We start from the raw sequence: 24,962 nt of genomic DNA on the forward strand, positions 1-24,962 counted from the left end.
CCATTTACAGGGGCTAATATTCTGGGTAAAAGTCAAATAAATTAGATTGGTGTTAAATATGCAGTGTGTTAATGGTAAAAGGTGCGATTTATGAGCATGGGGAGAAAGCCAGTAGAATGCTTGCGCAGCAACTGAGGAAGAGGGAAGCGGCCATGGAAGTAGGGAGGGTTGTGGATGGGGAAGGTAATCTAGTGGGTGACCCGGCAGGGCTGAACAAGGTCTTTAGGGACTTTTATAGGAAGCTGTACACTTCGGAACCACCCGGGGGACCGGGGGGGATGAGGCGATTCCTGGACGGACTGACATTCCCAAGAGTGGGTAGGGGGTTGGTGGATGGACTGGGGGCCCTGGTCAGGATTGAAGAGGTATTGGGGGGCCTGAGGGTCATGCAGCCGGGTAAAGCCCCGGTGCTGGACGGGTATCCGGTGGAGTTTTACAAAAGATTTGCCGGGATAGTGGGGCCGGTGCTGGTCAGGGTCTTTAATGAGGCAAGAGACAGAGGGAGTTTACCCCCAACAATGTCGCAGTCCACCATCTCGCTTATTCTGAAACGGTATAAGGACCCGGAGGCTTGTGGGTCACACAGGCCGACCTCTCTGATCAACGTAGATGCCAAGTTACTGGCCAAGAATTTGGCGACCAGAATTGAAGACTGTGTACCGGATGTAATTATGGAGGACCAAACCGGGTTTGTAGAGGGGAGGCAGCTGGTGGCCAACCTAAGAAAGCTGCTCAACGTGATTATGATGCCCCCGGAGAGTAGGGAGGTAGAGATAGTAGTAGCCATGAATGCTGAAAAGGCTTTTGACCGGGTCGAGTGGGATTATCTGTGGGAGGTACTAGGACGGTTTGGGTTCGGGGCGGGGTTCATCGGCTGGGTTAGGCTATTGTATCAGGCCCCGGAGGCGAGTGTAAGGATGAACAGGACGACATCGGATTACTTTTGACTGCAACGTGGGACAAGACGGGGCTGCCCTCTCTCCCCACTGCTGTTTGCACTGGCCAGAGAGCCGCTGGCAATTGCACTGAGAGCTTCTAGGGGCTGGAAAGGGCTGGTCCGGGGGAGAGTGGAAGCAGATTCTCGTTATACATGGATGATCTGCTGTTATATGTATCGGACACAATGGTGGGATGAACGGTATTATGGCAACCATTCAGGGTGGTGGGGGAGAGTTTCTGATATTTGGGGATTCAGTTGGCACGGGACTGGGGTTGGTTGCATAAGCTCAACCTGTCCCGACTGGTGGAACGGGTGAGGGAGGAGGTCCAGAGGTGGGATGCGCTCCCGCTGTCATTGGCGGGGAGGGTGCAGACTGTTAAAATGACGATTCTCCCGCGGTTCTTGTTTGTTTTTCAGTGTCTCCCCATCTTTATCCCGCGGTTCTTCTTTAAGAAGCTGAATAAAATTATTCTGGGATTTGTATGGGCAGGGATGTCCCTGTGGGTGAAGAGGGCGATGCTTGAAAGGAGCAGAGGAGAAGGGGGGCTGGCGTTGCCAAACTTCAACTATTACTGGGCGGCCAACATAGTGATGATAAGGAAATGGATGGTGGGTGCGGGGCCGGTTTGGGAGCAGATGGAGGTTGCTTCGCGCAGGGGCACTAGCTTAGCAGCCCTGGTCATGGCGCCTCTGCCACTTCCGCCGGCACGGTACTCCACCAGCCTGATAGTGGTGGCGACTCTTCAGATCTGGGGCCAGTGGAGGAGGCATGTAGGGGAGGTAAGAGCATTGGTGTGAACCCCAATCTGCGGCAACCACCGATTTGCCCCAGAGAACATGAATGGGGGGATATCGACTGTGAAGGAGGGCGGGGATTGTGAGGATGGGGATGTGTTCCTGGAAGGGAGCTTTCCGAGCATGAGGGCGCTGGAGGAGAAGTTTGGCCTGGCGAGAGGAAACAACTTTAGATACTTGCAGGTGAGGGATTTTGTATGCAGCCTGGTGCCGTCCTTCCCATGTCTCCCGCCAAACGGAAGGCAGGACAGGGTAGTTTCTAGGGGAGAGGGTAGAGTTTCAGACGTCTGCAAGGAACTAATGGGAGCTGAGGATACGCAGACCGAGGACCTGAAACTTAAGTGGGAGGAGGAGCTCGGGGAGGGAGCTGGAGGACGGTATTTGGGCAGATGCCCTGAGCAGAGTAAACACGACCGCAACATGCGCCAGGCTCAGCCTGATCCAGTTTAAGGTCGTGCACCGGGCCCACATGACGGTGGCCCGGATGAGCAGATTCTACGGGCTGGAGGACAAGTGTGCTAGATGCGCCGGAGGGCTGGCTAACCATGTACACATGTTCTGGACATGCCCTAAACTTGGGGTATTGGCAGGGATTCGCAGATGTCATGTCCCGGGTATTGAAAACTGGGGTGGTAATGAGCCCAGAGGTGGCAATCTTTGGGGTTTCGGAGGACCCGGGAGTCCAGGAAGAGAGGGAGGCCGACGTTCTGGCCTTTGCTTCCCTGGTAGCCCGGCGACGAATACTGTTAGCATTGAGGGAGTCAAGGCCCCCGAGGACTGAGGTATGGCTATCAGACATGAATAGCTTTCTTCGCCTAGAGAAAGTCAAGTTCACCTTGAGAGGTTCGCTATTAGGGTTCGCCCAAAGGTGGCAGCCATTTATTGACTTCTTCGCAGAGGAGTAAGCGTCAGCAGGAGGGGGTGGTGGTGGGATGGCTAGGGTAGAGTAGAGTAGGGGGATATTGAGGCAGGCCCGTGCGTGAACAGAGCCGTGGTTTGCACTAGCCGTGGTTTGCACTATGTTTAATTTGTAATTTGTGTCTTGACTTTTTTTTTGTACTGTACAATGTCACTTTTTCTATATGCCTAAAATACCGTAATAAAAATTGGTTTTTTAAAAAAAAAAAAGCAGTGTGTTGAAACTTTTTTTAACAAACAATTTTAATGAGGTATTTTTCGGCCTTGTAAACAGAGGAATTCCAGATCGAGAAAACAAAAGGGCTGTACAGTAAACAAAGTACATAGTGCAATTGCCGTAGCCCACCCCACCCAGAGCTGCCTAAATGACCCCCTATACCACATTCCCCTAACCCCCACGCCGCCCCTGCTGATGATTAATTCTCTGCAAAGAAGTCAATGAATGGTTGCCACCTCCGGGCGAACCCTAACAACGACCCTCCCAAGGCGAACTTGATTTTCTCCAAGCCCAGGAAACTCGCCATGTCTGACAGCCAGGCGTCCCTCCAAGCTAGAAGTATCCGTCTCCGGGCGACCAGGGAAGCAAAGGCCAAGACGTCGGCCTCTTTCTCCCCCTGGACTTCCGGGGCCACTGAAACCCCAAAAATCACCACCTCTGGACTAATTGCCACCCTCATGTTCAATACTCTAGACATGACGTCCTCGAACCTCTGATATCTCCTAAGTTTTGGACACGCCCAAAGCATGTGGACATGGTCTGCCAGCCCTCTCAGACACTTTACACACCTGTCCTCCACGCCGAAGAATCTGCTCATCCGGGACACTGTCATGTGGGCCCGGTGGACGACCTGAAATTGAATCAGGCCAAGCCTGGCACATGTTGCAGTCCCATTAACCCTGCTCAGCGCGTCCACCACAGGACTTCCTCAATCTCCCCTCCCAACTCCTCCTCCCATTTATGCCTCAGCTCCTCGGTCTGCGTCTCCTCTGCTCCCATGAGCTCCTTGTAAATTATCCGAGACACTTCCCTCCCCCATTAGACACTACCCTATCTTGGATCCCGCTTAGTGGCAAGAGTGGAAAAGATGGATCTGGCTGTGACAATATTGAATTCTTTACCCGTCAGTCTGGCCTCAATAAAACTCGAGATGGATTTGTAGGCATAGTATTATTTATTTTTAACCAACTTGCAAGTCTGACTCGCTTCATAATGACCCTCAGAACACACAAGGTTTCTTCTGAAACCCTAGGAGCCGAGTGCTATCGGAGACAAAGGAATCTCTACAAATATATTCAAATGGCATCACGTTTCACATACAAGATTCCTATAGGCCATCCTATACACCTCCTGACCTGGCCATATATCCTGATTGGCTCACTTCTCATTCCTTAACCCTGGGCCTCTTGTTACCCAGCATCCTTTTCCCATCCTCCACCAGACACCCCTCCCTCCTTCCTTGCCATGCTTTCTGAAATCCTTTGTCTGTGAACTCAGTACTATTAGACTGATCACATTCACATTACGGTAACTAATATTTGAACTATCTATTTTATATCACATTCGTTTGTTCAATTCCTCAATCCCTCCTTTTATCATTTCATGATGACCTATCTGTCCAACCCGTAGCTATGGCCCCTCATCTAAGAAGATTCGTCGCTGCATTTCCAATTCCTGTTGCAGCACTCCGTCATCCGCTGCACCCTCGTGGATCCTAACAGCCAAGACTCTAGGGGTGTTTATCCGTTCCAGTGCACCCTGCATTTTACCCATCACGCATTTAAGGATGGCCAGGCCCACAAAGATGCAGCCGAGTGCCACTGCTAAATACATGGCCATATTTATCAACCAGTCCTTCCAACCTCCGAATCTCCAGTTACCCAACGAGCCAGGGTCCTGCATTCCATCCAGGTGATCCCGTATGCGATCCATAAACTTAGTGATGTTAGCGGTTAGGTCTTGAACTCCCATGATACACTTGCCCTGCACTTATGGCGCATACCCCACCCTCACGGGCCAGAAGATAGTCAAGAGCATACCGGTTCTCTTTTGGGAAGTCTCATTCCAGGTGTGATTCTGGTGTACCCCATCCATACCTTTATCCAGGACTTGACACTTACTTTTTCAGCTTGCTTTGCCAACTGCTCGGCCCAAGATCGCAAGAAAGTGCAAAGTGTGATGAACTCAGCTCAACGCATTACACAAGCTTGCCACATGCATATTGATTTTGTATACAACTCCCGCTGCCTCAGGAAGGCAGACAGCATTATCAGAGACTCCTCCCACCCAGGCAGTGCCTTCTTCCAGATCCTTCCATCAGGCAGAAGGTACAGAAGTCTGAAGACCCGAACATCCAGACATATGAACAGCTTCTTCCCCACAGCTACTAGACTCCTCAACGACTCCCTCTCGGACTGATCCGTTCCCTGTAAGAACACTATTCACGATGTCCTGTGCTGCTCTTGCTCATGTATTTGCTTTGTTTGGCCCCATGTTCCACACTGTAACCAATCACTGTTTGTCAATATACCATTTGTCAATGTTCTCTGTCGATTATTCACTTTGTCTACTATGTACGGACTGTGTACGTTCCCTCGGCCGCAGAAAAATACTTTTCACTGTACTTCAGAACATGTGACAAGAAATCAAATCAATCAATTATTGTTTTCCTGATGTATAACCGCTGACGTATTAACATCGTTTTCCAGGATAAATATCAAGAAAAAACAAGATTGCGTTTGTCACCTTCAATTTAGGTTTCTGGGAGAGAATATTTAACATTGGTGTTTCGATGTGTATTTCAATAAACCCACTCAGTAGTTCTAAATTGGAGTGAACAGAATCCGTCAGCAGGGGGCGGCAAGCAGCAGTTTGCTAATTAGAAAGTCACGTGAGATCAATGCCAAAGCCAATAGGAATGGTATCCTGAGTGATGTCACAATGGGCCTGGCCCCTGCAGTGTGTGGGTGGAACAATGAGCGGGGAACAGAGCCCGGGTTCCCTCTCTCCTCTCAATCTCTGCCTCATTCCATTCACATTCACTGAGAGATTCAGTCAGACATGTCTCTGTTAATACTGGCGTCGCTGTGGGACAGTAAGTATACGATTAGGTTCATCATGACAGTTTAGCATATTGATTGCAAAGTGTTTGCACGAAACTTTAGTATCGTTAACGATAAGATATATACATATTATGTGCAGCTTGGCAAAATTTACACACTCAGGTCTCGATAGACACACGTTTCGCTTTATTCTCTTTAATCTTGTGCTCTTTTGTTCATCTACTTTCACAGGCGGATTATGTGCAGCGAATCAGTCTCCAGTGACATTAACTGTATTAGAAGGGCGTTCAGCGCAGTTAATTTGCGAGTTTACAGATCAGGTTATAAGCACTATGCAATGGTATCGGCAGAAACAGGCACAGCCTCCAATTTGCATAATTTACAAAGTAGCAGGACTGAAGAAAGATGAAATCTTAGGACGATATCTGGCGACTGATGATGAGTCGACAAAGTCTGGTTACCTGAATATAAGCGCCCTGAATGTGAAGGGCGGAGAGGTTTATTACTATACAGGGAGGCACAGTGTCAGATAAAAGACAAAAACTCGTACAACAACCTCCGCGACTATTTTTTTCTCGGCTGAGTGTTTTTGATGCCTCTAACTGCGAAATGAGTTCGTTACCGTGCTCTCAGTGAACAAAACTAACAGGTTTATATAAGACACATTTGAATTCTGTCTTTATCCTTGGCCACATGAACAGAAAGCCGGTATAGGACACGCTGAGAATTATCTCCATGATCCGAGTTATATCACCTCGGTAATTATTTCGGAGCTTACCTTGAATATTGATGTTCCAACAGAGGCGATCCAGGAGTAGTGAGTCTATTACTTGTTGCGGCAACAGAACACAGGCTGTGTCAAAGTCTGGGATGGATTCTAACACATGGAATAGACAATGTCCCTTTGAACATAGACTTACCATTATCAGAAACGGCCGTGGAGAGAACACGGTGTCTAATGTAGACTTAAGTAGAAAAAGAACCCTTGTTAATAAACGGAGATCAGAATCAGATTTCACTTCGGGCGACTGAGGGACGTTTTCCAGCGACAGTGTTACAAAAAGGTCCGTCTCAGCAGCTTTTTGCAGAGCTAACCGCTGTTCCACCGCAGCCCAATGATGCTTTAGCATCTGAACCTGGGGAACTGGCTGTCAGTGAATCTAAACAACCCGAACAGAGATCTAGTCAGTATCCTGATAAGAATACAGGTTTCATTGTTAGGCACGGGGTAGGAATGGCCCCGGTCATCTGGTTATTGTCAGGGGGAAGAATTGGACTGTGAATTGTGTCAGAAAACATTCAACCAGAAGGTAAATAAACATTGAGGTAATTCTGAGCTCCCGGCTTGTTACCAGCAAAATACTCTAGCCAAATAGACACCATGTGTCGGCTGTGGTCTGAGAGACCTAGAAACTGAGAGTGTAAATGGAGAAAGGATTTCATATTGCTTTCGAAAGACATGACAAGATCACAAAACGGCAAAACGTGAGTGAAAGCGCCATAAATTGATTTGTGAAATTGATTTACGGTATAGCTGCAAGTTAAAAAAAAAACTAACTAATAACATTCCTCAGCTGCTGCTCACCTGTTATTGTTGGGTGTTGTGTTTTGGGATTGGATTGGATTTGTTTATTGTCACGTGTACCGAGGTACAGTGAAAAGTATTTTTCTGCAAGCAACTCAACAGATCATTGTGGTGGTATGTATTAGGGGTCATGTGGGACCTGTGAAGCCGAGATGCTATTGGCTGACAGATCCCGGGTCCTGGTTGGATCTGCCGACTTCTGGCTCCGCCCGGAAGGCGGAGTATAAGAACCCGAGCTTCTCCCCGCAGCTTCATTCTGTTGCTGAGCTGCTGGGGACAAGCATCGCTTAATAAAGCCTGGATCGACTTCATCACTTCTCGTCTCTCGTAAGTCATTTTGCGCTACAATTTATTAAGCGAGCTTAAAAAACTATGGAGCTCCGGATCGCCCCGGAATGCCTGCGGATCAGCCCCCACGCAGCGAACTCGGCAGTAGTATTCAAACACTGGCAAGCATGCTTTGAAGGCTACCTCCGAACGGCCCCCGGCCGTATCACAGAAGACCAGAAAATGCAGGTCCTGCATTCGAGGGTAAGCCCGGAAATTTACCCTCTCATAGAAGACGCAGAGGATTTCCCGACGGCGCTCGCATTGTTGAAGGGCATCTACTTTCGGCCCGTTAACCAGGTCTACGCGCGCCACCAACTAGCGACGAGACGGCAAAGTCCCGGAGAATCGCTAGAGGAATTCTACGCCGCGGCCGTCGCGACAAACCCCCCCCCCTCGCAAGCTTGCGCGGTTAAAGCGCCAGACCATCCCGGGGGGGCCCGCTGCTATTTCTGCGGACAAGCAAAACACCCCCGGCAGCGCTGCCCGGCCCGTGCAGCTATTTGTAAAAGCTGCGGCAAAAAGGGCCATTACGTGGCAGTGTGCCGGTCCCGGGGGGTCGCCGCAATCCCCGGAGAAGAACGAGCCCAGCACATCCCAAACACCCCCCAACCCCCCCAGCGCCCCATGTGCGACCCGCGGGCGCTGCCATTTTGGGTCCCGGGCACCACGAGGGGAGGACAGGTGCCGCCATCTTGTGACCCCCAGCCACGTGCGATTCATGGGGGCGGCCATTTTGTCCAGCCCCGGCCGCATGCGATTCATGGACACCACCATCTTGGTTGAAATCAAAGGACCCCAGCATCAACGGCTCCACGGGGTCCGAAGAAGACGCCGCGACACTACTACCACGACTGGCTTAGGTGACACTGGATCAATCGCGGCCCCGGACGCTCCAGACGACGACAACAACGGTGCTGGTCAACGGATACGAGACACCATGCCTGATCGACTCCGGGAGCACTGAAAGTTTTCTTCACCCAGACACGGTAAGACGCTGTTTTCTGACCATCCATCCAAGCACGCAAAAGATTTCCCGAGCTGCAGGATCCCATTCCGTAGAGATCAAAGGGTTCTGCATCGCAAACCTAACGGTGCAAGGGAGGGAGTTTAAGAACTATAGGCTCTACGTCCTTCCCCAACTCTGCGCGCCCACACTACTGGGATTAGATTTCCAGTGTAACCTGCAGGGCCTAACATTCCAATTCGGCGGCCCAATACCCCCACTCACTACCTGCGGCCTCGCAACTCTCAAGGTTGAACCGCCGTCCTTGTTTGCAAACCTTACCCCGGATTGCAAACCCGTCGCCACTAGGAGCAGACGGTACAGCGCCCAGGACCGGATATTTATTCGGTCTGAAGTCCAGCGGTTGCTGAAGGAAGGCATAATCCAGGCCAGCAATAGTCCCTGGAGAGCCCAGGTAGTAGTAGTAAAGACCGGGGAGAAGCAAAGGATGGTCGTAGACTATAGTCAGACCATCAACAGATACACTCAGCTAGATGCGTACCCTCTCCCCCGCATATCCGACATGGTCAATCAGATTGCCCAGTATAAGGTCTTTTCCACCGTGGAAGTCCGCCTACCACCAGCTCCCCATCCGCCCAGGTGACTGCAAGTACACCGCCTTCGAGGCAGATGGGCGTCTATACCACTTCCTAAGGGTCCCATTTGGCGTCACGAACGGGGTTTCGGTCTTCCAACGGGAGATGGACCGAATGGTTGACCAGCACGGGTTGCAGGCCACGTTCCCGTATCTCGACAATGTAACCATCTGCGGCCATGATCAGCAGGACCATGACGCCAACCTCCAAAAGTTCCTCCAGACCGCTAATGCCCTGAACCTCACATATAACGAGGAAAAATACGTTTTTAGCACAAACCGGTTGGCCATCCTGGGATACGTAGTGCGCAATGGAGTAATAGGCCCCGACCCCGAACGCATGCGCCTCCTTATGGAATTCCCCCTCCCCCACTGCTACAAAGCCCTGAAACGTTGCCTGGGTTTCTTTTCATATTACGCCCAGTGGGTCCCCCAGTACGCAGACAAGGCCCGCCCGCTAATACAGTCCACTACCTTCCCCCTGTCGACAGGCTCGCCAGGCCTTCAGCCGCATCAAAGCGGATATCGCAAAGGCCACGATGCGCGCCATCGACGAGTCCCTCCCCTTCCAGGTCGAGAGCGACGCATCCGACGTAGCTCTGGCGGCCACCCTTAACCAAGCGGGCAGACCCGTGGCCTTTTTCTCCCGGACCCTCCACGCCTCAGAAATCCGCCACTCCTCAGTGGAAAAGGAAGCCCAAGCCATAGTGGAAGCTGTGCGACATTGGAGGCATTACCTGGCCGGCAGGAGATTCACTCTCCTCACCGACCAACGGTCGGTAGCCTTCATGTTCGATAATGCACAGCGGGGCAAAATTAAGAATGACAAGATCCTAAGGTGGAGGATCGAGCTCTCCACCTTTAACTATGAGTTCTTGTATCGTCCCGGAAAGCTGAACGCGCCGTCCGATGCCCTATCCTGCGGCACATGTGCCAATGCACAAATAGACCGCCTCCAAGCCCTCCACGAGGACCTCTGCCACCCGGGGGTCACTCGATTCTACCATTTCGTAAAGTCCCGCGACCTCCCCTACTCTGTGGAGGAGGTCCGTACAGTCACCAGGAACTGCCACATCTGCGCAGAGTGCAAACCGCACTTTTTCAGGCCGGATAGAGTGCACCTGATCAAGGCTTCCGCCCCTTTGAACGCCTCAGTTTGGATTTCAAAGGGCCCCTCCCCTCCACCGACCGCAACGCATACTTCCTGAATGTGGGGGACGAGTACTCTCGTTTCCCCTTCGCCATCCCCTGCCCCAACATGACAGCGGCCACAGTCATTAAAGCCCTTGGCACCATATTCACACTGTTCGGTTGCCCCGCATATATCCATAGCGACAGGGGGTCCTCCTTCATGAGTGATGAGCTGCACCAGTTCCTGCTCAGCAAGGGCATAGCCTCGAGCAGGACAACCAGCTACAACCCCCGGGGGAACGGGCAAGTAGAGAGGGAGAACGGCACGGTCTGGAAAACCGTCCTACTGGCCCTACGGTCCAGGGATCTCCCAGTTTCCCGTTGGCCGGAGGTCCTCCCGGACGCTCTCCACTCCATCCGGTTGCTGCTGTGTACCACCACTAACCAAACGCCTCATGAGCGCCTCCTTGTCTTCCCCAGGAAGTCCTCCTCCGGAACGTCGCTGCCGACCTGGCTGGCGGCCCCAGGACCCATCTTGCTCCGGAAACATGTGCGGGCGCACAAATCGGACCCGTTGGTCGAGAGGGTTCACCTTCTCCACGCAAACCCGCAGTACGCCTATGTGGCGTGCCCCGACGGCCGACAGGACACAGTCTCCCTGCGGGACCTGGCGCCCGCCGGAAACACACACACATCCCCGACACCGATCATCCCCCTCCCTGTCACCGGCGCACTCCGTGACCGCCCCCTTCCCGGGGGGATCGGTCCTCCTCCCGTGCCCGCCCAGGAGTAAAACAGGAATAAACAGCGAAACGCTCCCTGAGACGACAACGCCCGAGCAAGCACCTGCACCACCACCGGGGCTGAGGCGATCGACGAGGAAGACCAGACCGCCCGCTTGACTCGGGGAATCCGCGTGACACCAAGAATGTTGTTGTAACAAAAAAAAAAAATTGTTTTTGCTCATATTGTAAATAGTTCTCACAAACTTGTACATAGCCCAGTGTAGGGCTAAAGCTGTAGTAACACTGTCCGAAATTTGTTCCAGGGCCAGCTTTGTAAACCCCTACCACCATGCGAACCACCACCCCGCCGGGTTCCTTTTTAACAAGGGGTGAATGTGGTGGTATGTATTAGGGGTCATGTGGGACCTGTGAAGCCGAGATGCTATTGGCTGACAGATCCCGGGTCCTGGTTGGATCTGCCGACTTCTGACTCCGCCCTGAAGGCGGAGTATAAGAACCCGAGCTTCTCCCTGCAGCTTCATTCTGTTGCTGAGCTGCTGGGGACAAGCATCGCTTAATAAAGCCTGGATCGACTTCATCACTTCTCGTCTCTCGTAAGTCATTGTGCGCTACAATCATTTAAAAAATATATATATATTTAAAGTTTCTCGATCAAAAAGAATTTTCCATTTTTACAACTTTGTAACAAAATGTACATTGACCGTTATTTAAACAATATATTAAACTAACAACAAGTGCAGAAAAAGAACAAGAAAAGAGAAATAATAATACTGAAAAAATAAATATAAACAACAACTAGCATGGAAAGAAAGAAAAGAACATGAAACCCAAACACCGAATACACCCCCACCCCCCCACCCCCCGGCTTGCTGCTGCTGTCTTTCCTGTTTTCCCTTATCGCTCTGCGAGATAGTCAAGGAACAGTTGCCACCGCCTGGTGAACCCTTGAGCCGAACCTCTCAGTGCGTATTTTATTCGCTCCAATTTTATAAACCCTGCCATGTCGTTTATCCAGGCCTCCACGCCCGGGGGTTTGGCTTCTTTCCACATAAGTAGAATCCTTTGCCGGGCTACTAGGGACGCAAAGGCCAAAACATCGGCCTCTCTCGCCTCCTGCACTCCCGGCTCTTCTGCAACCCCAAATATAGCTAACCCCCAGCTCCGTTCGACTCGGACCCCCACCACCTTTGAGATCACTCTTGCCACACCCACCCAGAACCCATGCAATACCGGACATGACCAAAACATGTGGGTGTGGTTCGCCGGGCTTCCCGTGCACCTCCCGCACCTATCCTCCACTCCAAAAAATCTACTCAGCCTTGCTCCCGTCATATGTGCCCTGTGTAGAACCTTGAATTGGATCAGGCTAAGCCTGGTACACGAGGACGAGGAATTTACCCTACTTAGGGCATCTGCCCACAGCCCCTCCTCAATCTCTTCCCCCAGCTCCTCCTCCCATTTACCCTTCAGCTCCTCTACCATCGTCTCCCCCTCGTCTCTCATTTCCCTGTATATATCGGACACTTTACCTTCACCGACCCATGCCCCCGAAATCACTCTGTCCTGGATCCCTTGCGCTGGGTGCTGCAGAAATTCCCTCACCTGTTGCCTCACAAATGCCCTCACTTGCATATATCGGAAGGCATTCCCAGGTGGCAACCCGTATTTTTCTACCAATGCTCCCAAACTCGCGAACGACCCGTCCAAGAACAAGTCCTTCAACTTCCCAACTCCTGCTCGCTGCCAAGATTGGAATCCCCCATCTATCCTCCCCGGGACAACCTGTGATTGTTCCTTATCGGGGACCACACCGAGGCACCCGTCACTCCCCTATGTCGTCTCCACTGCCCCCAAATCTTCAAAGTCGCCACCACTACTGGGTTTGTGGTGTATTTTTTCGGGGGGGAACGGTAACGGCGCCGTCGCCAGTGCTTTTAAACTTGTTCCCTTACAGGACGCCATCTCCAGCCTTTTCCACGCCGCCCCTTCTTCTTCCCTCATCCACTTACATATCATAGACACGTTGGCGGCCCAATAATAGTCACTCCGACTCGGCAGTGCCAGTCCCCCTCTGTCCCTACTGCGCTGCAGGGACCCCCTCTTTATCCTCGGGGTCTTTCCAGCCCCCACAAAGCTCATAATACTCCTGTCCACTTTCTTGAAAAAGGCCTTTGTAATCAGTATGGGGAGGCACTGAAACACGAAAAGAAACCTCGGGAGGACCACCATTTTAACCGCCTGTACTCTGCCCGCCAATGACAGGGGCACCATGTCCCACCACTTAAAGTCCTCCTCCATCTGCTCTACCAGTCGTGTCAAGTTAAGATTATGCAAGGTTCCCCAGTTCCTGGCCACCTGGATCCCTAGATATCGAAAATCCCTTGCTACTGTCCTCAGCGGCAGATCGTCTATCCCCCTGCCCTGTTCCCCGAGGTGCATCACAAAAAGTTCCCTCTTTCCCATATTCAATTTATATCCCGAGAACTCTCCAAACTCCCTGAGTGTCAGCATTATCTCTGGCATCCCCTCCACTGGGTCCGCCACATATAGCTGCAAATCATCCGCATATAATGACACCCGATGTTCCTCTCCTCCTCTGAGCACCCCCCTCCACTTCTTAGAGCCCCTCAGTGCTATGGCCAATGGCTCGATTGCCAACGCGAACAGTAATGGGGACAGGGGGCACCCGTGTCTTGTGCCCCTATGTAATCGGAAATAGTCGGATCGTTGCCTATTTGTAACCACGCTTGCCACCGGGGCCCCGTACAGGAGCTGAACCCATCTGATGAACCCCTCTCCAAATCCAAATCTCTTCAGTACCTCCCACAGGTAGTCCCCCTCCACTCTATCAAATGCCTTCTCTGCATCCATCGCCACCACTATCTCCGCCTCCCCCTCCGGTGGGGACATCATCATCACCCCCAGCAACCTTCGTATATTGGCATTCAATTGCCTCCCTTTAACAAACCCTGTCTGGTCGTCATGTACCACCCCTGGGACACAGTCCTCTATCCTTGTCGCCATCACTTTGGCCAGTAACTTGGCATCTACATTTAGGAGGGAGATGGGCCTGTATGACCCGCACTGCAGCGGGTCTTTGTCTCGTTTCAGGATCAACGATATCGTCGCCTCCAACATTGTCGGGGGTAGTGTCCCCCTTTCCTTAGCCTCATTGAAGGTTCTCGTCAGGAGTGGGGCCAGTAGGTCCACATATTTCCTGTAAAATTCCACCGGGAACCCATCTGGTCCCGGGGCCTTTCCTGCCTGCATGTTCCCAATTCCTTTAATCACCTCCTCCACCTCGATCTGCGCTCCCAAACCTGCCACCTCCTGCTCCTCAACCCTCGGGAACTCCAGCTGGTCCAGGAAGTGTACTCAGAGAGCATTTTAAGGGTCAACCAGCTGACTGTGGATCTGGAGTCCCATGTAGGCCAGACAAGGGAAGGATAGATTTCCTTCACTGAAGGACATGAGTGAACCAACAATCGACAATGGTTTCAGGGTCTTTGGTCAACTTTAAATGAATTCAAATTTTACCTTCTCCCTCATAGGCAGCAAGTTTCAGGTCATTGCCGCTCACTGTGTAAAAACATATCGAACATAGAACAGTACAGCACAGTACAGGCCCTTCGGCCCACGATGTTGTGCCGACTATTTATCCTAATCTAAGATCAACCAAACCTACACCCCTTCAATTTACTGCAGTCCATGTGCCTGTCCAAGAGTCGCTTAAGTGTCCCTAATGACTCAACTCCACCACCTCTGCTGGCAGTGTATTCCACGCAACCACCAATCTCTGTGTAAAGAACTTACCTCTGACATCTCCCCGATATCTTCCTCCAATCACTTTAAAAGTATGTCCCTTCATGACAGCCATTTCCACCCTGGGGTAAAGTCTCTGGTTATCCATTCTATCCATGTCTCTCATCACCTTGTACACCTCTATCAAGTCACCTCTCTTCCTTCTTCGCTTCAGTGAGAAAAGCACTAGCTCCCTTAACCTTTCTTCATAAGACATGCCCCTCCAGTCCAGGCAGCATCTTGGTAAATCTCCTCTGTACCCTCTCCAAAGCATCCACATCCTTCCTATAATGAGGCGACCAGAACTGGACACAATATTCCAAGTTTGGTCCAACTAGGGTTTTATAAAGCTGCAGCAAAGCCTCACGGCTCTGAAACCCAATCCCCCTGTTAATGAAAGCCAACACACCATACGCCTTCTTAACAACCCTATCAACCTGGGTGGCAACTTTGCCGGATCTATGTACGTAGACAACAAGATCGCTCTGTTCCTCCACACTTCCAAGAATCCTGCCTTTAACCCTGTATTCAGCATTCAAATTCGACCATCCAAAATGAATCACTTCACATTTATTGAGGTTGAACGCCATCTGCCACTTCTCAGCCCAGCTCTGCGTCCTGTCAATGTCCTGTTGTAACCTGCAATAGCCCTCAACACTAGCTAAAACGCCACCAACCTTAGTGTCTTCGGCAAACTTATTAACCCACCCTTCCACTTCCTCATCCAAGTCATTGAAAAACCACAAAGAGCAGAGGTCCCAGCACGGATCCCTGCGGGACACCACTGGTCACCGACCTCCAGGCGAAATACTTTCCATCCACTACCACTCGCTGTCTTCTTTCGGCCAGCCAATTCTGTATCCAGACAGCCAAATTTCCCTGTATCCCATGTCGCCTAACTTTCTGAATGAGCCTACCATGGGGAACCTTATCAAATGCCGAACTGAAATCCATATACACCACATCCACTGCCCGACCTTCATCAATGTGTCTCGTCACATCCTCAAACAATTCAATGAGGCTTGTGAGACATAACCTACCCCTCAAAAGCCATGCTGACTATCTTTAGTCAAACTATGTTTTCCTAAATAATCATCAAATCCTATTTCTCAGAATCCTTTCCAACATTTTGCTCACCACAGACGTAAGACTGATGGGTCTGTAATTCCCAGGGATTACCCTATTCCCTTTCTTGAACAAGGGAACAACATTCGCCTCCCTACAATCATCCGGTACTACTCCAGTGGAGAGTGAGGACACAAAGATCATCGCTAACGGCTCAGCAATCTCCTCCCTCGCTTCCCGTAGTAACCTTGGGTAAATCCCGTCAGGCCCAGGGAACTTATCTATCCTGATGCTTTTCAAAATTTCCAGCACATCCTCCTTTTTAATATCAACCTCTTTGAGTCTATTAACCTGGTTCACATTGTTCTCATGAGCAATAAGGTCCCTCTTGTGAATATTGAAGCAAAGTATTCATTTAGTGCCTCCCCCATCTCCTCAGATTCTAGGCACAAGTTCCCTCCACTATCCCTGATTGGCCCTACTCTAGTTCCCATTCCCCTGCCAAATTAGTTTAAACCCTCCCGAAGACTACTAGAAAATCTCCCTCCCAGGATATTGGTGCCCCTCTGGTTCAGATGCAACCCGTCCTGCTTGTACAAGTCCCACCTTCCCCAGAATGCACTCCAATTATCCAAATACCTGAAGCCCTCCCTCCTACACCATTCCTGCAGCCACGTGTTCAGCTGCACTCTCTCCCTATTCCTAGCCTCGCTATCACGTGGCACCGGCAACAAACCAGAGATGACAACTCTGTCTGTCCTGGCTTTTAACTTCCAGCCTAACTCCCTAAACTCATTTATTACCTCCACACCCCTTTTCCTACCTACGTCATTGGTACCAATGTGCACCACGTCTTCTGGCTGCTCCCGCTCCCCCTTAAGGATCCTGAAGACACGATCCGAGACATCCCTGGCCCCCGGGAGGCAACATACCTTCCGGGAGTCTCGCTCGCGACCACAGAATCTCCTATCTATTCCCCTCACCATTGAATCTCCTACAACTATTGCTGTTCTATTCTCCCCCCCTTCCCTTCTGAGCCCCAGAGCCAGACTCAGTGCCAGAGACCTGGCGCTAGGGCCTTCCCCTGGTAGGTCATCCCCCCCAACAGCATCCAAAACGGTATACTTGTTTTGAAGGGGAACGGCCACGAGGGATCCCTGCACTGTCTGCCTGTTTTTTATTTCCCCTGACTGTAACCCAGCTATTCTTGTCCTGTACCTTGGGTGTGGTTACCTACCTGTAGCTCTTCTCTATCACCCCCTCTGCCTCCCGGATGATCCAAAGTTCATCCAGCTTCAGCTCCAGTTCCCTAACTTGGTCTTTGAGGAGCTGGAGTTGGGTGCAGTTCCCGCAGGTATAGTCAGCGGGGACACCGGTGGTATCCCTCACCACCCACATCCTACAGGAGGAGCATGCAACTGGCCTAGCCTCCATCCCCTCTTACCTTACAGAATATAGCTGCCCTGTGGACCAATTGGATCTCCGCCCTCCGACTCTGCTCCCAGTCAGCTCCACTCTCTGTAAACTGCTGGCTCTCTTCTCACTCTTTACGGAAATGTAGGAAACAAAATGAAAGGAGCACCTTACTTCCTCCTCACCTAACTCTCTGTCACCAAACTCTCACTATAGCACTCAAATGCACCAAATTCAGCACTCCCTCAGTCACCAAACTCTCACTATAGCACTCAAATGCACCAAATTCAGCACTCAGTGCAAACAAAGTCTGCACTGTAGGGGATCACTTTTATACTGTGAATCTAGCCTCTGAAAACTGGCCTAATCCAATTAACTAATTAACAAGCTCCAGCTGCAAGTAGAAGCTTTGTTTAAAGCTGATTGAAAATTCACCTTCTTCTAAACCAAACAGCAACTTTTAAGTTAATTAACTAAAGAAAAGAAAGTCTAGACTTTAGATAAAAATGAAGCCTTATACTCCCTCAGTCACCAAACGCTCACTATAGCACTCAAATGCACCAAATTCAGCACTCAGTGCAAACTTCTCTTGTCATCCAAGGCTCCTTCATCTTACCATTCCTTCCTCGTCTCACTGGGACAAAACTATTCAGCACTCGCAGCAAGTGCTCCTTAAACATCCCCCACTGTTGTGCATTTCCCCAAGGACAATTGTTCCCACTTTATGCTCCTCAGCTCCTGTCTAATAGCAGTATAATTTCCCCTCCCCCAATTAAACACCTTCCCATATTGTCTGTTCCTATCCCTCTCTAGGACTATGGTAAAGGTCAAGGAGTTGTGGTCACTGTCACCAAAATGCTGTCCCACCAAGACATCTGACACCTGGCCTGGTTCGTTGCCGAGCACCAAGTCCAATATGCCCCCCCCCCCCTAGTCGGCCTATCTACATATTGAGTCAGGAATCCTTCCTGTACATACCTGACAAAATCTGCTCCATCCAAACCATTTGCACTAAGGAGGTTCCAGTCAATATTAGGGAAGTTGAAGTCACCCATGACAACAACTCTGTTACTTCTGCACCTTATCAAGATCTGCTGCAGTAATGTTTCCGTAATGGCCACAACATCGCCGATCAACATACTGATCCATGCTCTAAGTTCATCTCCCTTATTCCTGACACTCCTTACATTGAAACAGACGCACTTTGACCCATTCCGCTGAGTGCAACTTTGCCCTATCAACTGTCTATCCTTCCTCACCGACTCGCTGCATACTATTTCTGCCTGTTCAACAGCTACCCTGTCCTCTGATCCATAGCTCTGGTTCCCATCCTCCTGCCAAACTAGTTTAAATCCTCCTGAACAGCTCCAGAAAACCACCCACCCAAGACAGTTTATGTGCAATCCGTCCTTCATGCACAAGTCCCACCTTCCCCAGAAGCTATTCCAGTGATCCACATATCTGAAGCCTTCCCTCCTGCACCAGCCTTGTAGCCACGTGTTCAGCTGCACTCGCTCTCTGTTCCTTGCCTCACTTGCACGTGGCACCAGTAGCAATCCTGAGATCACTACTCTGCTTGTCCTGCTCTTTAGCTGTCAACCTAACTCCCTAAAATCACTTTTTAAATCCTCATCCCTTTTCTCAGCTATGTCATTGGTGCCTATGTGCACCACGACTTCTGGTTGCTCCCCCTCCCCCTTAAGAATCCTGTAGACTCGATCCAAGATATCCCTGGCCCTGGCACCCGGGAGGCAACATACCTTCCGGGAGTCTCGTTCGTGACCACAGAACCTCCTATCAGTTCCCCTAACCATTGAGTCTCCTACCACTATTGCTTTTCTATTCTCTCCCTTCCCTTCTGAGCCACAGAGGTGGGCTCAGTGGCAGAGACCTGGCTGCTAGGGCCTCCCCTGGTAGCATCCAAAACGTTATACTTGTTTTGAACGCACGAGGGATCCCTGCATTGTCTGCCCGTTCCTTTTCCTTCCCCTGACTGTAACCCAGCTACTCTTGTCCTGCACCTTGGGTGTGGCTACCTCCCTGTAACTCCTCTCTATCACCCACTCTGCCTCCCGGACGATCCAAAGTTCATCCAGCTCCAGTTCCCTAACGCAGTCTCTGAGGAGCTGGAGTTGGATGCACTTACCGCAGGTGTACCGGTGTCCCTCACCACCCACATCCTACAGGAGGAGCAAACAACTGCCCTAGCTTCCATCCCCTCTGATCTGAATTCCCAAAGAGATTTAAAGGGGAAAAAAAAGATTAAACATGCGTTAGGCCCTTAAAAATAAAATACATATATACTGCTGCTACTCTCTCAAGTGAAGCCTCTAAAATTGGTGATTCTGCTAAATGATACAAAGATAGCTTGCTGCCCCCAAAAAACAAAACAAACACAAAAATATAATAATTTAAAAAAATTATAAACCCAAAATCAAACAACTGTTATCTTCTGGAATGTCGCTGCCCTGTGAACCAACTGGGACTCTGCCCTCCGACGCTGCTCCCAGGCAGCTGCTCTCTCTGTAAACTCCCAGCTCCCTTCACACATTTTGAGGAAATGTCGGAAATTAAATGAAAGGAGCACCTTGCTCCCTCCTCACCGAACTCCCTCACTCACCAAACTCTCACTTTAACTCCACATACCTGTCTACCCCTGATGCACGCGACCTGGTTCAGTGGACGAATGTAATGTCCTTGCAGCAGTTCCATGGCTTTATCATAGTTCGCTGCCCCTTCGATCAGGGGGTAGATCGCCGGGCTGAACCGCGAGCGTAGGAGGTGTATCTTCTGCCTTTCCGTGGGGGTGTCGGCAGCCGTATCGAGGTAGCTCTGGAAGCATGCCAGCCAATGCTTAAAAATCGCGGCAGAGTTTTCTGCGTGCGGGCTGAGCTGAAGGCACGCCGGCTTGATGCGGAGGTCCATCCTTCAAAAGTACTTATCTGATTAAATTGACGCACAATCAATACTCTTGAGACCACGAGGAGTCATATCGATTCAGCTTTAATCAGATAGAACTGTACCCAGCAGCGATGTTACAGAAATGGAGGCTGCTGAGACGGCATCTGTTCTTATACCCCGCCTCTCAGGGCGGGGCTATGTACATTGCCCAATGGTAGACCCCGCGGTCTAGCCAATGGTCATTCCTCTCTCAGGTACTGCAATACCTGGTATTACCACAACCCCGATAACCTTTCACCCCCTTGCTCATCAAGAATCTATCCAGCTCTGCCTTAAAAATATTCAAGGACTCGGCTTCCACTGCCTTTTAAGGACGTGATTTCCAAAGTCTTACAACCCTCAAGAGAATAAAAAATCCTCATCTCCATCTGAAATGGATGCCCTCGTTCTAGATTCTCCCACAAGAGAAACATCCTCTCCACATCCACCCTGTCAAGACCCCTCAGGATCTTATATCGTTCAATCCAGGTTATCCCCAAAACTTTAAATCTGTGTCCCGGCTGCGTGTACGATCAGTGAATGGAAACAGAGTTTCTTTGTCCACCCGATGGAAATCTGGCATAATCTTGTGTCCCTGAATCAAATCTCCCCTCAACCTCCTTTGCTGGAACCATTCTGGTAAATCTCCTCTGCACCTTCTCCAAGAACCTTCACATTCTTCCTGAAGAGTGGTGACCAGAGCTTTATAAAGATTCATAGAATAGAATTAGAACCATAGAATTCCTACAGTGCAGAAGGCCATTTGGCCCATCGAGGCTGCACTGATTCTCTGAAAGGGCACCCTGCCTAGGCCCACACCCCTGTCCCTGTAACCCCATAGCCCCACCGAACCTGCACATCCCTGGACACTAAGGGGCAATTTATCAAGGCCAATCCACCTAACTTGCCCTTCTTTGGACTGATGGAGAAATCCTGAGCACTGGGTGGAAAGCAACGCAGACACGGGGAGAAATTGCAAACTCCACACAGACAGTCACCAAGGCCGGAATTGAACCCGGGTCCCTGGCGCTGTGAGGCAGCAGTGCTAACCACCGTGCCACCAGAAGCAACGTTTTGGTATCAAGATTACTGTTTATGAATAAAAGCAAATTACTGCAGATGCTGGAATCTGAAACCAAGAGAAAATGCTGGAAAACCTCAGCAGGTCTGGCAGGATCTGTTGGGAGAGAAAAGAGCTAACAAAGGGTCATCGGACTCGAAACGTGAGGTCTTTTCTCTCCCTACAGATGCTGCCAGACCTGCTGAGCTTTTCTAGCATTTTCTCTTTGGTTACTGTTTATGAAACTCAAGATGAAATGAATGAATGAATGAAACAAAATGAAAATCGCTTATTGTCACAAGGAGGCTTCAAATGAAGTTACTGTGAAAAGCCCCTAGTCGCCACATTCCGGCGCCTGTTCGAGGAGGCTGGTATGGGAATTGAACCATGCTGCTGGCCTGCCTTAGTCTGCTTTCAAAACCAGCGATTTAGCCCTGTGCTAAACAGACATTTGAATTGATGTAACTTAAAAAGCTTCAGACCACAATCTATCTCTCTCCTCCCAAAGAGGCCAGTTGGGTTTTTATGACAATCCAGCAGTTTTCATGGTTACTTTTTCCCAGTGCCGTCCCCACAAATGACCAGATTCATTCAGCTCAATTTCACAACCTGCCTTTGTGTTTTGTGGGTTCTCTCTCATTCCCTATTTTCTGTTTTAAATCAGTTTCACAGGGTGTTCGAAGGGGAAGATTCAAAGTCCGGAAACTCAAACCAAGCATCACATCAGGATCTGACAGAGTCCTCAATTTATCATATCCTGAATATCATCGTACTTTGAACATGGAAGGAAAAAGCATCGTTCACAGTGCGGGGAAACCGTACACGTGTTGTGTGTGTGGACGAGGATACAGTCAATCATCAGGTCTCACAAGCCACAAATGCAGTCACACTGAGGAGAAACCGTGGAAATGTGGGGACTGTGGGAAAGGATTCACTGCCCCATCCCAGCTGGAAACTCATCGACGCAGTCACACTGGGGAGAGACCATTCACCTGCTCCAAGTGTGGGATGGGATTCACTAAGTCATCCCACCTGCTGAGTCACCAGCGAATTCACACTGGGGAGAGGCCGTTCACCTGCGCCAAGTGTGGGAAGGGATTCACTCAGTCATCCAACCTGCAGAAGCACCAGCGAGTTCACACTGATGAGAGACCGTTTCAATGTACAGACTGCGGGAAGTTCTATAAAGGTTCTGGGGAACTGATGTACCATCAACGTGTTCACACTGATGAGAGACCGTTCAGGTGCTCTCGCTGCGGACTGGATTCAGACATTCATCTCAGCTCACTGTACATCAGCGAGTTCACACTGGGGAGAGGCCATTCACCTGCTCCAAGTGTGGGAAGGGATTCACCACTTCATCCCACCTGCTGAGACACCAACGAGGCCACAAGTAACCATAGTGATTGGATTTTGCTGCTCCTCACATTCAGGACTGAACCATGTTCATTTGGGTCTCTTTCTGCTGATAACAAACTCCAGCCCATTTACAGGGGCTAATATTCTGTGTAACAGTCAAATAAATTAAACTTGTGTTAGATATGCAGTGTGCTGAAACTTTTTAATATCTCCGACATAAGTTAGTTCCTTTTGAAGTACTCTCGCTCTCCCCGTCTCTTCCATCCTCACCTCCAACAAGAACTGTGAGGAGCTTGTGGAGCTTCTTTGTAACTGAGATTGAGTAAATCCGATCAGCTGCCTCTGCTGCTTCCCTCCCTCCCACGAGCCTTTAATTTTCCTGATATTGAGTGGAGATCCATTAGGGCGAGGGGTCTGGATGGTGAGGAATTTGTTAAGTGTGTCCAAGATGGTTTTTTGGAGCAATATGTGGGTAGTCCGACTGGAGAGGGGGCTGTATTGGACCGAGTACTAGGGATCGAGCCTGGCCATGTCATCAAAGTTGTAGTGGGAGAACATGTGGCGAACAGTGACCACAATTCCGTAAGCTTTCAGATATTCATGGAAAAGGATGAGTGCTGTCCTCGGGTTAAGGTGCTAAATTGGGATCAGCCTAACTACAACCAGATTAGGCAGGATTTGGATGCTGTTGTTTGGGAGAGGCTGTTTGAGGGTAAATCCACATTTGACTTGTGTGAGTCTCTTAAGGAGCAGTAGATGGGAGTGCAGGACAGGCATGTGCCGGTAAAAATGAAGGACAGGAAAGGCAGGGGGTGCGATTCTCCACTCCCGCGCCGGTTGGGAGAATCGCCTGGGCCGCCAAAATTTCCCGCGACGCCGGTCCGACGCCCACCCACGATTCTCCCAAGTGGCGGGAACGGCCCCGTTGAGTTCCGTGGGCCGCAGAATCGCCCGAGACACCCAAAATGGCGATTCTCCGGCACCCCTGCTATTCTTAGGCCCGGATGGGCCGAGTGGCCAGCCCAAAACGGCGGGTTCCCCGCGGCGCCGTCCGCACCTGGTCGCTGCCGTAGGGAACAGCGCGGGAACGCTGGGGGGTGGGGAGGGGGGGCGGCGGCCTGCGGGGGGGGGGGGGGGTGGATCCTGCACCGGGGGGTACCTCAAATGTGGGGTGGCCTGCGATCGGTGCCCACTGATTGTCGGGCCATCCTCTCTGAAGGAGAACCTCCTTCCTTCCGCAGTCCCACAAGATCCGTCCGCCATCTTCTTGCGGGCGGACTCAGGGAGGACGGCAACCACGCATGCGCGGGTGACGCCAGTTATGCGGCGCCGGCCGCGTCAGGTATGCGGTGCCGCCTTTACGCGATGACAAGGCCCGGCGCGTGTAGATGACGCGGCCCCGCTCCTAGCCCATTATCGGGCCCTGAATCGGTCTGGATAGGGGCCGTTTCGCGCCGGCGTGAACCTCAACGCCGTTCACGAGGGCGTGGGCACTTCGGCGCGGGAGTGGAGAATCCCGCCCATGATTCGGGAACCATGGATGACCAGGGAAATTGAGAATCTTGTCAAAATGAAAAAAATGCATATGTGAGGTAAAGGCAACTAAAAACAGATGAAGCACTTAAGGAATACAAGGAAAGTAGAAAAGAGCTCAAGCAGGGAGTTAGGAGGGGAAAAAGGGGTCACCAAATGTCCTTGGCCGATAGGATTAAGGAGAATCCCAAGGCATTTATACATATATTAGGAACAAGAGGGTAGGTAGAGAAAGAGTTGGTCCACTCAAGGACAAAGGAGGGAAATTATGTGTAGAATCAGAGGAAGTAGGTGTGGTCCTTAATGAGTATTTTGCATCGGTATTCACAAAGGAGAGGGACATGCTGATTGGTGGTGTCTCAGAGATGTGTAAACACTTTAGAACAGGTCGTTATTATGATTGAGGAAGTGTTACGTATGTTAAAAAGCATTAAAGTGGACTTCCGGGTGCGGCGATGACCAGCTAAGTCGCACGTTTCGGCAGCTCCCGGTGGAACGGACCTTTGGGCTCTTGATAGGAGCCCCAACGGCAATTTTAACGGCTAAAAACACTGTGCGGTAAACCAGGAGGGAATCCCCCCTGGATACGGATGGAAAAAGGAGGGGAAAGTGGCCAGATTGCGGTGGATCCTCTAGAGCAGCGGCAAGGAAGGCAAGCAAAAACCAAGATGGCGTCGGAAGGTGGTAG

At 50.6% G+C, this 24,962-nt stretch overlaps 1 long non-coding RNA gene across 1 annotated transcript; it reads left to right on the forward strand.

The window, feature by feature from the left end:
* Window positions 1–5,618: 5,618 nt before the first annotated feature.
* On the forward strand, window positions 5,619–22,390 carry LOC140418466 (uncharacterized). Its single transcript, XR_011945066.1, has 3 exons — window positions 5,619–5,745; window positions 5,945–7,198; window positions 22,047–22,390. It is a non-coding gene; the product is annotated as an uncharacterized lncRNA (long non-coding RNA).
* Window positions 22,391–24,962: the final 2,572 nt, after the last annotated feature.

The sequence above is a fragment of the Scyliorhinus torazame genome, chromosome 5 (assembly GCF_047496885.1).
Source record: "Scyliorhinus torazame isolate Kashiwa2021f chromosome 5, sScyTor2.1, whole genome shotgun sequence".
NCBI lineage: Eukaryota > Metazoa > Chordata > Chondrichthyes > Carcharhiniformes > Scyliorhinidae > Scyliorhinus > Scyliorhinus torazame.